Below are 13,100 nucleotides of genomic sequence, written 5' to 3'. Positions count from 1 at the left end.
TAAACAAGTGCATAATCTAGTGTTAAAGACAAAGTGCAAAAGAATAGCAAAATATAACAAGAACAATGGAGGCCTTCGCAGCTTCGCTGCTTGGCCCCCAAATACAACAGGTGCTTTAAGAGGTAGGGTCCTGGTAGACTCACAAGTCAGTCTACAAATGTCTAAAAATGGTGTCGTGAGACTAGGATCCTGGTAGTACTTCTTGGAGAGGTGAGTTTTGAGCCTGTGGTGAAAGATGGGCAGTGACTCTGCTGTCCTGATGTGACGTCAGTGGGCAGTTCATTCCACTACTGCGGGGCCAGCACAGAGAAGAGCCGTGACCGCGTCGATCGACCGCAGGGGCCTCAGAGTGATGAGGCAACCAATCGCCCGAGGTTGGTTGATAAATCTTCTCACTTGATTTTCTTGGAATAAAATTCTTAACTACATTAAAAGTGGATTGTGAAGGGTATGTGTTGTGCTTTTCTCAGTTAAGTGATGTGGAGCGGACCTGCTCTGCTTAGATCATACTGGACTTTGATGCTCCTCTGTTGTCTTTGGCTGGACTGCCAGTCTGTTATAGTATGGGATGAGTCACCTCTGGTCTGTGTCAACAGGACAGACCCAGTGTCCCATATGGACTGTCCTGGAGCACTGATTTCACTAGTTTATCATTCAGTCAATAAGTATGTTAGTTATTGTAGTACTGTGTCATTGCCCTTGTATTAACGTATGTACCCTGAAGTTCCGCTGTGCTGGATAGCCTTTATCCCACCCCAAGATTTTCACTGCATTGCCCCATCTGGACACTGCAGGCGCCACCACACACCACATCCCATTTCCTAAAAATAAAACTAATTTGGGAGAAACCAAAGGAGCTAACAAGTGCAAGGGCAATAATCTACCACAGCCTGCTGCGGAACCATTCAATTAAATAAATTAATGAAGTGTGGTACAACACCATCCCATAATACTCCACCTCTGTAATGTTAGTGGTGAGTGCTCTCTAGCTAAGCTATTATTCCCCCATAAGGGAAATTACCCCATATGGCTTTCAAATCCTGTAATTGATGGTCCAATTAGTTAATGTAACTCTGTCTAAAGATAACTATTTTAGATCTAGATAGCTCCTGGATAGACAAGTTTACTGAAACACTAACACTCACACTTGAGTGTTTCAGTAAACATATCCAGGAGCTATCTAGGCTACATTAAATAGTTAGTTTTTGCTACTTTGTCTTTGTGAAAAATAAGTATTGAAGAGAGAGCATTTCCCTAGTCCCACAGCGAATGGTTTAGAGACAACTGCCGCTAGTGAGAGTGGAAAGTGTGCACGAATAGGATAGTAGATTTAAGAAGGAGGCGGAACCAAAGCGACCCCCGTAGCTCAGAAATAGACCTTTTACAAATGCCGTCCTTTTCTCAATCGACAAAATTGCTACAAGAGGGGGATAGGAGTGCGCGCATTATCCAAGAGCTCCTATTGAAGATAAACTTCAGATAAACAGAAAATTAAGAGAGTTTCGTCGGTTGAAATTGGAAAAATAATCAAATTGATCAACGGAATAAATCTTAAACAAGAGTGGCACGACTCTACAATTGGTAAGATGTTTTATTTTATTTTATTCAATGGACACATTTACACCAATCTATGATAAAGAGGAAAATAATGATTACATGCACATTCATCTTTTATTTCTTATTTCGTGGATTCATGCAAAAAATATGTTTTATTTGCTTGTTTTAAAACTGGTATAGTAAAGCGCACCTTGAGTTAGCTCGAGACAATGAGTCCTCCCCACTCATCTATAAATACGATAGGAAAAGCTACAGTTAATTACAGGAATGAATGATGAATTGAATTACTTTATACTAAAAGGCAGTTTCTGGTTTATATTGTAGAATATCATATTTGTATCTATCAAAAATAGCCTTTTATTGGCTAGATCTTCCTGCCAGGGGCGCGAAGCGCAAATGTCACCACCATGTGCCTTCGACGGTCAATTGTCATAATTGTATTATTTGCGAGATTCTTGGCGACGTTGAATCACATTCTCATTTGACTTGGGGCATTTTGAGATTGGGCTTTGTGTTTTGATTGAGGAAAGGACCGTTTGATTTCCGGATGTATTGCCTGGTTCACAGATGAAGTGGCACAACGAAGTGTGGACATCTGGCTATGCGAGACTAGAAGCGTTACGGAATGAAAACACCTTTAGCCAAGTCTGTTATTTGCAAGATAATTATTAAATCATCACACCAATTGATTTGATTTAAAGAGTTGAACCGCATTGTATGTTTAAAAATAAACTATTGGATGTTTTTCAGTTCGTAACAGGTTCTAATTCTAGTGCGTAAATGAACTGCAGCCAATGCGGAACAGCATGGCTTTTGCCTTTTTTGTAATATGAGCCTCAGCCATGTGGGATGTAGGATAATGGTGAACGCATCCGAAATTCACACATAACTTAGACCCCAAGGCACACAGACTGACAATTAGGAAATCAAATCAGATCCTGAAAACTAGATAGATAGATAGATAGATAGATAGATAGATAGTGTAAGAACATGGACTAGACCTATATACACATATCCATGTGTAGCCTACAGCATGTGTACAGTAGGCCTATAGCATAGTATAAAAATATATACTGTATGTACATACATCCAGTCTGTATTTATATAGAAGTACACATACATACATACATACATACATACATACATACATACATACATACATACATACATACATACATACATACAGGCTGTATAGATATATCTAGTAATACACATGCACACCTCTACAACACTCAGAACGCTCAGGCACTGTTATACAGCCTGATGACCCTAACCCTAACCCTGGCACAAAGGAACATCTGACCGCTCCGTAGTGCACCTGGGTGGGAGGAGCCTGTAGCTGAAACCGCTCGTAGTGCACCTGGGTGGGAGGAGCCTGTAGCTGAAACCGCTCCGTAGTGCACCTGGGTGGGAGGAGCCTGTAGCTGAAACCGCTCCGTAGTGCACCTGGGTGGGAGGAGCCTGTAGCTGAAACCGCTCCGTAGTGCACCTGGGTGGGAGGAGCCTGTAGCTGAAAGTGCTCCCCATCTGCCACAGCTTGTCATGAATGGGATGGGAGGGGTTGTCCTGAATAGACTTCCGTTTGTCCCTCATCCTCCTCTCCACCACAGTCTCCAGGCTGTCCAGTTGTTGTCCCCCAACCGATCTGGTCCTCCTCACCAGCTCGTTCAGCTTGTTTGTGTCCCCAGACCTGATGCACCAGCAGGCCAGAGCAGTGTGCTGCTACAACTGTTGCAATATTTTACAATTTCATTCCCTGATAGAACTCGGTATCTAACATACAATGGTAGCCTATTTGAAAGAGATTGTTATGCTCAACCCCAGTAAACTGTTCAGTCAAACGAGTCCCCATTTTTGTGCCAGTAGGTAGCCCAGTGGTTTGACCCTTGACCCTTGACTGAAACATTGCTGTTTCAAGACCAGGCCAGGCCACTTTACAATGCCTATTGTGTCCTTGAGCAATTACTGAACCCCAACACTAGACATTACTTAACCCCAACACTGGACATTACTGAACCCCAACACTGGACATTAATGAACCCCAACACTGGACATTACTGAACCCCAACACTGGACATTACTGAACCCCAACACTGGACATTACTGAACCCCAACACTGGACATTAATGAACCCCAACACTGGACATTACTGAACCCCAACACTGGACATTAATGAACCCCAACACTGGACATTACTGAACCCCAACACTGGACATTAATGAACCCCAACACTGGACATTACTGAACCCCAACACTGGACATTGTAAGTCGCTTGGATCAAAGTGTTGCCTACTAAATGGCTAAATTGTTTTAAGCTACCTCTATGTGTGTAGAGAGATAATGCTGTGAATAGCGTCTTAATACTTTCACTAGACAAAGACAAGAGAAGCCAATGTCCTCAGCAACTATATCATAGTCACCAAATCACGTAGCTGCCCCTCTCCTCACTTTAGCTCCTCATCATCTGTGTCAAGTGCTGCTCCTCTGCCCGGCTGGACTCTAACCCTAACCCTAACCCTCTAACCCTAACCCTAACCCTAACCCTAACCCTCCTCTGCCCGGCTGGACTCTGAGACCCATCAACCCAGCTGGTAAATAGGCTTTTATTTGCTTAAATCAATGTCATATTTGACACCAATATTTGAGTTAGACTATGTGCAGTTCAGCTAATTACACCACTGTGTGTCAGACGTCCACAGGCCATGTATCTTATACAGTATACAATATGCTTATGATGCACCAGTGATTGTCTCATGAGGGGGTTGTGAGAGTGCTGGGGTACGCCATTGAGGGGGTACGGTCCGCTGTAGGAGGGGGAGGCTGTGCTTTTGACTTTGGCCCCTATCTAAACAGTTGTACCTTGGGAGCAGTGGGTTGGCGAGGTCGGAGAGTGGGCTGATAAGCAGGGCTCTGGTTATTGACCCCCGTTTGGACATGGGTGGTGGAGCTGAGCGGTTGAGCAGCCAGAGAGCTTCTGAGGATTTTGATTGGACAGTTGGACGGTGGGCTTGTCCCGGGCCGGATGGGAACGAGCCAGCTGTGCTGTTCTGTCAGCTTCAGGACGCCTGAGAATAGCTCTGTGTGAGTCTGCCTGGTCGAAGCGTTGAACGCCGGTATTATGATTGTCAACACTGGGCTGCAGTGGAGCGGCTCCTGATCTCACCATGTGCCATTCATTATTTACCTTACAGTCATAGGACCTGTCTTTGTTGATGTTTTTATTTTTCTAAATGTCATTGTTATTGTGCAAAGCAGGTGATTAAAGCTGCCTGAGCTGTGACTGAGCTGTATGTACCAGTTGAATGTCCATCTACTGTCAGCCTATTCGGTCTACTGAAAAAAATAATAATTCATAATGGACAGTTTCCATTAGAGTGATGAATATATAGAGGCTCCGTGGCAATAATGAAGCACATGTAGTGTCTTAGCTTCACCTTCTGCCATATAAGACCTCGTCATCTCTAATGAAGCACATGTAGTGTCTCAGCTTCACCTTCTGCCATATAAGACCTCGTCATCTCTCAGACGCTCAATGCGCTTGCGGTCCATTCTGGGGTTTTTGTTTTTTTTACCGCGGCAGCAGCCTAGATACAGGCCGTGAATCAGGGGTGTGGAGCAACGCAGTGGGACCAGGGAGTCTGTCTGCGACGACAGAGCCGTGCGACTCGGACCTTTGCAGAATCACACGTGTAACAGAGCCCGCGCGGCTGACCTGACCTGGGCTCCCACCCAAAGTTACACTCCAAGTGTCAGAAGAAGTGCCTATAAAAGTGAAGCATAATCGCAAAGTTCTGTCTGAGGCCAGCACTTGGTTACCAGGGCCGTCTCACAGCAACGCACCCAGTGCTCCATCAAAAGCTCTGTAATGAAAACTCAGACTTTATCTGTACAATTTATATCACTCCCTGACATTACTTTCACTAACCCATTACTTTCACTAACCCATTACTTTCACTAACCCATTACTTTCACTGCAGTTTACATGAGCGAGCGTTTTTTTTTTCAGCTGTCCCTTTCTCAGGTGATATCTGTCCCTTTCTCAGGTGATATCTGTCCCTTTCTCAGGTGATATCTGTCCCTTTCTCAGGTGATATCTGTCCCTTTCTCAGGTGATATCTGTCCCTTTCTCAGGTTAGGGTTAGGGTTAGGGTTAGGGTTAGGGTTAGGGTTAGGGTTAGGGTTAGGGTTAGAGGGTTAGGGTTAGGGTTAGGGTTAGGGTTAGGGTTAGGGTTAGGGTTAGGGTTAGGGTTAGGGTTAGGGTTAGGGTTAGGGTTAGGGGTTAGGGTTAGGGGTTAGGGTTAGGGTTAGGGTTAGGGTTAGGGTTAGGGTTAGGGTTAGGGTTAGGGTTAGGGTTAGGGGTAGGGGTTAGGGTTAGGGTTAGGGTTAGGGTTAGGGTTAGGGTTAGGGTTAGGGTTAGGGTTAGGGTCAGGGTTAGGGTTAGGTTAGGGTTAGGGTTAGGGTTAGGGTTAGGGTTAGGGTCAGGGTTAGGGTTAGGGTTAGAGGGTTAGGGTTAGGTTAGGGTTAGGTTAGGGTTACCCTAACCCTGAAAGTGATCCATACCTCAGTCAGTTACTGGACCAATTAGAGTTGACTCTTTTGTTTCATCTCCTTTGTTCAGCCCAGGGAATGTTTGGTTGCAGAGAAATAGGCTTTGATCCAAGCTAGAAAGGAATGAGTTTGTGTCATACAATGATTTGTGGTCTAGATTTATGTCCGGGTTTGGAAAGGCAGGGCATTATCTGTGTAAAACCTTTATGCGCTGTTGTTATAATGCATTTTAGAAATACTTGGGTAACGCTTTATAATACAGCCTGTGTCTTACCGGCATCTTACCATGTAAATCCCCTTTGTAACCATGTAATTTACTGGAAATTATATGGTAAAATTATAATAAAAATTATTTCTGGTTCTTACCAGTACTAAGTGATCGTTACCATTTAATTTCCTAATAATTCCCGGTTCCTACTGGTACTTACATTTAGGGTGGTAATCCCCATTCGTTACCATGTTATTTCACAGAAATTATAGTGTAAATCCTATTATTTTCCTGTTCTTATTGGGACTAAGAGATAAATCCCTGTTCATTACCATGTAAAACTATGTCATTCCCCATAATTTGCTGTTTTTGGCAGCGGGGCTACGAAGGTCTGATTAGCTAACGTGAACGTCCAATATTGTTAATTTTGTATCTGCCTGCGTATCATTCCTCTATCATAAGCAAGACAATACCCCTCTGTCATTCGCCTAGACACGGAGCCTTTTGTCATCATGGTCAAGGTGAAGTGCATGCAGTCCTGGGGGCTGCCAGGGTCCAGCGCATGCAGTCCTGGGGGCTGCCAGGGTCCAGCGCATGCAGTCCTGGGGGTTGCCAGGGTCCAGCGCATGCAGTCCTGGGGGTAGCCAGGGTCCAGCGCATGCAGTCCTGGGGGTTGCCAGGGTCCAGCGCATGCAGTCCTGGGGGTTGCCAGGGTCCAGTGCATGCAGTCCTGGGGGTTGCCAGGGTCCAGCGCATGCAGTCCTGGGGGTAGCCAGGGTCCAGCGCATGCAGTCCTGGGGGTAGCCAGGGTCCAGCGCATGCAGTCCTGGGGGTAGCCAGGGTCCAGCGCATGCAGTCCTGGGGGTTGCCAGGGTCCAGCGCATGCAGTCCTGGGGGCTGCCAGGGGTCAGGTGTCCCTCTGTCTCATGCGGGCACCTGGCTGAGGATGGCGAGGAGGCGGCGCCGCCAGGCTCCCCGGCCAGAGAACCTGCGGCCTGACAGGCCACCACTCGGGCATCTCCTCATCTCACATGCGCGTGCCGCCCTCCATGCCAACCCTGCCCTGCCTGCCCCCTCCATGCCAACCCTCCCATCCCTGCCCCCTCCATGCCAACCCTGCCATCCCTGCCCCCTCGCAAGCCAACAGACCCCCGGGGCTCAGAGACTTTGGCTGGTGGTAGAAACATGAACTGACCAATGAGAGAAAGGTTGGAAGAGGATAGTTCTCCATTGCTGTCTTTTGATGTGGAAATCCCATCCAGGATGAGTACAGGCTGAATACAGGCTGTGGGGGAAATGATTCCCTAGGATGCTGGTTGGGCCCTGGGGGGACGCCCCCCCTTCCCTGGGGGAACGCCCCCCCTTCCCTGGGGGGACGCCCCCCCTTCCCTGGGGGAACGCCCCCCCTTCCCTGGGGGGACGCCCCCCCTTCCCTGGGGCGTGGGGGAACGCCCCCCCTTCCCTGGGGGAACGCCCCCCCTTCCCTGGGGGATGCCCCCCCTTCCCTGGGGGAACGCCCCCCCTTCCACTCCATGAGAAAAGAAATGCCATCTCAGCGGCTACATTTGGTATTCTGGTGCGTTCCTTTAGCCTGATTTAGAATGATTTACTAACCCATAAAGACAACAAAGTAGAGTTTTGATCTGTACATCAGTAGAACAGAGTAGACCCAGCGGGCTCGTGGTGGCAGAACTAGGATGATGAGAGTCATTTTAGGCTGTTTTGTAGGGTTGAATACAATTTTACAAAGCACAAGCTAAGGCCATGATAAACATTTAGAATTTTGAATGAATGGAAATGCTGTGCTTCCTGTAGCAGGAGATCAGTTCAGATAAATCCTCATGAGTAAGACAACTGCTGGCCAGGTTGCTTATGAGTAAAACAGGCTGCATAAACAATTATTTATGTAAAGATACTGTACATACAGGACGTAACAAGTATTTTTAAATATTGGGCCTATGTTTTTGACCCAGGGCTACATATAAACATGACGTGTCCTCCCTAAGGTAATGATAACATTAGTTCTTACTTAAGCAACGATCAGTGTAATGTATACTGAGTGAAGTCAGTTTGTTTCTGAGGCCTGGAGCCTGCGTGGAGCTAAAACCGACAATACATTTTAGACATTGCGGTTTCAGAGCCAGCAGTGGTCTAAAACACAGTGTTCACAGAGCAGTGTCATAGGTGTCACTGTGTCACCCGTTGACATCGCTTCCAGACGATCATCTCGGGTCCTCTGTTCTCTGGCCAACACACATGACCACCCTAAACAAACACGGCTTCAGCCAGCTTTGATGGCACGTGAGCAGTATTTATATTGAGGAGTGAGTTTAACCAATTCAGCGCAGTTACAGAAGCTCATTCACTGGTTCCTCTCAATTTATCATAACAATATAGAGATGTTTCAATGCTTGAATCATATCCTTTTAAGTAGATATCAGAGATAGAAAAATGATGATTTATATACGTGGCATTACGGTGCATTCCTCCAACCTGGTGAAAATAGTTAAAAAGAGCTGAATCTGAGTCATGTTTAGACAGCACACAGGTGTGTCTCAGGTGATTGCACGTCCGATGTGTTACATAACAGCAGCAGTGATCTGGCTGGTCTGTTTGCGTAGCGAGGTATCACAGCCCCCCACCAGGTATCACAGCCCCCCACCAGGTATCACAGCCCCCCACCAGGTATCACAGCCCCCCCCCAGGTATCACAGCCCCCCCCAGGTATCACAGCCCCCCCCCAGGTATCACAGCCCCCACCAGGTATCACAGCCCCCCACCAGGTATCACAGCCCCCCACCAGGTATCACAGCCCCCCACCAGGTATCACAGCCCCCCCCCAGGTATCACAGCCCCCCCCCAGGTATCACAGCCCCCCACCAGGTATCACAGCCCCCCCCCAGGTATCACAGCCCCCCACCAGGTATCACAGCCCCCACCAGGTATCACAGCCCCCCACCAGAAGCAGATCCATGGGCTGGGTTCTATTTCCTGTGCTCATGGCTGCAGACGGGGGAGCAGGTTTGGCACCAGGACCGTCCCAGACATGGAGGCAGAACCGGCTGGAACAGGAGCAGACTTCTGACACCTGACACAGCGGGTAGCTGGGTGGTCTCGGGGCTGTCCTCACGGGCTGTCCTCACGGGCTGTACTCACGGGGCTGTCCTCAGGGGCTGTCCTCACGGGCTGTACTCAGGGGCTGTACTCACGGGCTGTACTCACGGGGCTGTACTCACGGGCTGTACTCAGGGGCTGTCCTCACGGGCTGTCCTCACGGGCTGTACTCACGGGGCTGTACTCACGGGGCTGTCCTCACGGGCTGTACTCACGGGGCTGTACTCACGGGCTGTACTCAGGGGCTGTACTCAGGGGCTGTACTCACGGGCTGTACTCAGGGGCTGTACTCAGGGGCTGTCCTCACGGGCTGTCCTCAGGGGCTGTACTCAGGGGCTGTCCTCAGGGGCTGTACTCACGGGCTGTACTCACGGGCTGTACTCAGGGGCTGTACTCACGGGCTGTACTCAGGGGCTGTCCTCACGGGCTGTACTCAGGGGCTGTACTCACGGGCTGTACTCAGGGGCTGTACTCACGGGCTGTACTCAGGGGCTGTACTCACGGGCTGTACTCAGGGGCTGTACTCAGGGGCTGTACTCACGGGCTGTACTCAGGGGCTGTACTCACGGGCTGTACTCAGGGGCTGTACTCAGGGGCTGTACTCAGGGGCTGTACTCAGGGGCTGTACTCAGGGGCTGTCCTCACGGGCTGTCCTCAGGGGCTGTACTCACTTCATATGAGGGATCAAGTCTGGTAGGTTACAGATGAGCAAGGCTGGCAGGGCCTCTCCTTCCACTGAAGGGTCAGGGATACCCTTGCGTCGCCATAAACGTGACCTCAGTGACCTGACCTTAGCCCGTATTACCAGCTACTGCACAAAACACAATGTGGCTGAAGAGTGCGTGAAACCACACTGTGGCCGTCTGTGTCATTGGTCAATACTGCTGATTAACTATATTTATTCTGGTGTGGAAAGCTGAAAGCTACCCACGGTCAATCGATGCCCCCACATGTCTGACTCACCCAGCGTAACAGGAGGAAACAAGCCAGAGTTACGTTGCCCCCCACCCATGACGCATGGAACTCCTATTAACAGGTGGGGGCTAACCAGGGAAAGCCTAGGTGTCCGAGTGCCAACTACATTTGGCGTCTGGATTGGCAGCGAAAGTGAAAATATTGAAGCTAAGAGCAGAGTTTCATATACTTCACTCTGCAGTGTAAATAGGGGGGCATAGAAACCCACAACAGATCTGCTAACATGGAGTGTGTGTGTGTATGTGTGTGTGTGTGTGTGTGTGTGTGTGTGTGTGTGTGTGTGTGCGCATGTGTGCATGTGTGTATGTGCTAAATTTGATATTACCTGTAGAACCCTCACCAGGGGATTGAGAGTGGACAGGTTGTATTATGTGCTACATTGATTTGTATGAATGGTGCTATATACTGTACATAAGATGACATTGACATTGTACTGCCAACTCTATAAACATACAACACACTTACTGTTACATGTACGCTCAGACCTAACCCAAGTCCAGTACCCTAGCTATAGTCTAGCTAAGCTGACCTTTGGGGAACTATTAACGACCTCCGATGGGCAGATAATAGAACGGACACAGATAAGGCCTCAGAGTGATATTCATAGAATCCAGTAAGATGTTTCTATTACACTGACTCACAGTACTGTCCACTCATAAGTTGGGTTAAATGGTTTCCAAGGAGAAGCTTGTATGCTGGTTCCTTTGCCTAGTTTCTGTGTCCCTTTTCATTCAGATCTATTTATTATTTCATACAATGTTTATCCAAATGTTTGCAGTGGGTCTGACTGTGAGAACTCAGCAGCAGAGAGAAGGGGAGCAGGATAAGTGAACTGGGTCTGAATGTTCACACAGGAACTCTGGGGCATCCTCTCTCAGAGACAGAGCTAAACATCCTCTCTCAGAGACAGAGCTAAACATCCTCTCTCAGAGACAGAGCTAAACATCCTCTCTCAGAGACAGAGCTAAACATCCTCTCTCAGAGACGGAGCTAAACATCCTCTCTCAGAGACAGAGCTAAACATCCTCTCTCAGAGACAGAGCTAAACATCCTCTCTCAGAGACAGAGCTGTACATCCTCTCTCAGAGACGGAGCTAAACATCCTCTCTCAGAGACAGAGCTGAACATCCTCTCTCAGAGACAGAGCTAAACATGAGAAGGAAATTGGACTTGAGTCCTGCATAGAAAAGAGTCCTATCCCTGTAGATCTGAAATGACTTGTTTGGTACCAGATTGCTGTAGGTCCCACCTAAATGCCATGTCCACAGGGTATGAGTTTGGGTTGCCTATCATCCTCTTATCAGATCTACACATGCGTCTTTATGGGAGTGATGGTCATTACGGGACAAGGACTAAGGGAATATTGTCTTGAGATGACACAGTTCAACTTCAACTTTAACAGCCTTTCAGAAAATGATAGATCTGTTAAACATTGAGTTTACATTCCCATGAGAAGATAGGAATGGTTTGGGCGTGTTCTAGTTGATATACCATTCATTCATTTTCTCCCAAGGGGAACTAGAGTGGCCTCTGCGGATGCAATTCTGTTATTATTATTAGATTTCACATCCTCAAATATTACTGTATAGACTATCTGTTTGAACCCCCCCCTACACACATACACACACACACACTTCTTCACTGACCCCGAGGTGATTCCTACGTCTTGCGTAAGTGTGGTCGTAATCATGACTTGCATCGCCCCCCGAGGCCTTAGATAAAACGAGGAAATTAAATATACTAATATATAAATATACTCTCAACCTTCTGCTGCTCCCTCATCTGATCTTTAGAAACGTAAGGCAAACCTTCTGGACATGCTGGTCCCTCAGGACTGGTCAGCTCTGCTGTCCACCCACACAGAGACAGGGGGGGCAAGACTTCTGCTTCAGCTTCTCAAGATGGAAGCTCTTAATTGAGGGACATCTGAGAAGGTCGTTTGGCCCTCCAGATAGCTCAGCTTTCTTATGCTAATCGCAGATTGCAGTGTCCCCCCCTGACACTGGAGTGGGGGGTGATCTATCCCCTTCTTTGCAAGCGTGGTAAGCGGCAGCTACAGGCAATCTGGCTGAGAGAGTGGGGGGCGGGGGGGGACACTTGTGACACAATGGGGCTGCTTGTATACCCACGCTCGCCCCGGAAGCAGATCACAACACGTGGTCCGAGTGTCTGAGCAGCAGGCTCTGAGATCACCCGGTAGGACTAGGAAGGGGATGTATCCTGTCGGATGTTGTGGGCCGGGAGTTGCCTCATGGTCCTCGTGATCGGCTGACACACACAGTGGTTTTACAGCCGGTGTCTGGCTGTGGCGGGAGTGTTTGACCAACAGCGTTGTGAGGCAGAGCCGGGCCTCTGAGCCGTCACAGCGTGGGGACGGCATCAGTCGACATGGGGAGGCGTTCAAATAGACCTTGACCCTTGACCGGTTGCTCTGGACGTGCTTGCTTTACTTGGTATCGGGATTCACTTGGTATCGGGATTCTGGAAAAAAGCAAACAGTTTCATCATGTCATTCACCTTCACAGCCTTTTGGCTCTCAGTGTGTGACGCGCGACAGTCTGTGTCAGCATGGAGAGTGTGTCTCGCTGAATGCAGTGCGTGTGTTATAGTGGTCAGGTCTTGGGTGTTGGAGTCACTGTGTAAATACATTATAAATCAACTCAGGCATTTGCTGGAGAGATATAGACTCACTCCCCAT

General features: G+C 48.2%; 1 protein-coding gene across 2 annotated transcripts in view; it reads left to right on the top strand.

The window, feature by feature from the left end:
- The first annotated feature begins 277 nt into the window (after positions 1-277).
- slc38a3b (solute carrier family 38 member 3b) overlaps positions 278-13,100 on the top strand; it is a 31,420-nt gene continuing 18,597 nt past the window's right edge. Inside the window, exon 1 of one of the 2 annotated variants that reach the window (XM_084463221.1) lies at positions 278-374. The gene's annotated coding sequence lies outside the window, so the exon portion shown is untranslated. Of the gene's footprint in view, positions 375-1,415; positions 1,582-13,100 lie in introns of those variants that run through there. The other variant, XM_084463220.1, reaches the window with a different exon arrangement.

This window comes from Borostomias antarcticus (genome assembly GCF_949987555.1).
Source record: "Borostomias antarcticus genome assembly, contig: scaffold_128, whole genome shotgun sequence".
NCBI classification, from domain to species: domain Eukaryota; kingdom Metazoa; phylum Chordata; class Actinopteri; order Stomiiformes; family Stomiidae; genus Borostomias; species Borostomias antarcticus.
The sequence above is the reverse complement of the archived record's forward strand: the minus strand, read 5'-3'. Positions and strand labels throughout refer to the sequence as shown.